Source organism: Phyllobates terribilis, unplaced genomic scaffold (assembly GCF_046119375.1).
Source record: "Phyllobates terribilis strain yellow unplaced genomic scaffold, ASM4611937v1 Scaffold_12__6_contigs__length_324123572, whole genome shotgun sequence".
Taxonomy (NCBI): Eukaryota; Metazoa; Chordata; class Amphibia; order Anura; family Dendrobatidae; genus Phyllobates; species Phyllobates terribilis.
Genome location: NW_027362772.1, coordinates 20661659 through 20662745, shown reverse-complemented (window position 1 = coordinate 20662745; position 1087 = coordinate 20661659).

The window sequence follows — 1087 nt, the reverse complement described above, 5'->3', positions numbered from 1 at the left end:
CAACATGTATCAGGCTTCTCTCTCTGCAATATGATGCAAAAGATCATTTCGCAGTAACTTTCCAGCTGAACATTACTCGTTGAGCTCTGTGCTAGATGTCGTCTTGCACAGAAATGTTTTCTTTTAGATGTTTGAAGACAGTTTGAGTTTTATTGTACTCACACAATACCATTATAGAGTGCCACATAATAGTGCCAGAAGTGCCTTCTTAACATCGAGCCTGGCAGACAAGTAAAGTTGTTAAATCCTAGAATAAAAATAATGAATAGATACCTTGCAGTAACTAAATAGTGATAGTACATGTAAATAACATAGGGGACGGAGTTGGCAACATTTTGCCTCAAAAAGTGTAAAAGCCATTCCACCGCGACAAGGTGTACCCAATTAGGATAGTCCCTAACTCTAGTATCTCACCTTGTTATGTGCCAGCAGACCTCAAAATAGACAAGAGGTTAGTTGTTGGTAGGTTAGGTGACCTCATCATTTTTTCTTTGCAGATCGTACAGCTGGGGGAATATTGGAAAAAAGAGCTGACAAAATAGTGGTCTGGTTCACTAGAGAGCTGGAGAAAGAATGGTATGGTCCATGGGAGAGCTGGTAATAGAGTGGTCTGGTCCGTAAGAGAGCTGGAGAAGGAAGGTGTCGTCCATGGGAGAGCTGGTGAAGGAGTGGTCTGCTTCATAGAAGAGCTGGTGAAGGAGTGGTCTGCTTCATAGAAGAGCTGGTGAAGGAGTGGTCTGCTTCATAGAAGAGCTGGTGAAGGAGTGGTCTGATCCATAGGAGAGCTTGTGAAGGAGTGCTCTGGTACATAGGAGAGTTGGTGAAAGAGTGGTCTGGTCCATGGGAGAGCTGGTGAAGGAGTGGTCTAGTCCATAGAAGAGCTGGTGAAGGAGTGGTCTGGTCCATGGGAGAGCTGGTGAAGGAATGGTCTGGTCCGTAGAAGAGCTGGTGAAGTAGTTGTCTGGTCTATGGGAGAGCTGGTGAAGGAGTGGTCTAGTCCATAGAAGAGCAGGTGAAGGAGTAGTCTGGTCCATGGAAGAGCTGGAGAAAGAATGGACTGGCTCATGGAAGAGCTAATGAAGGAGTG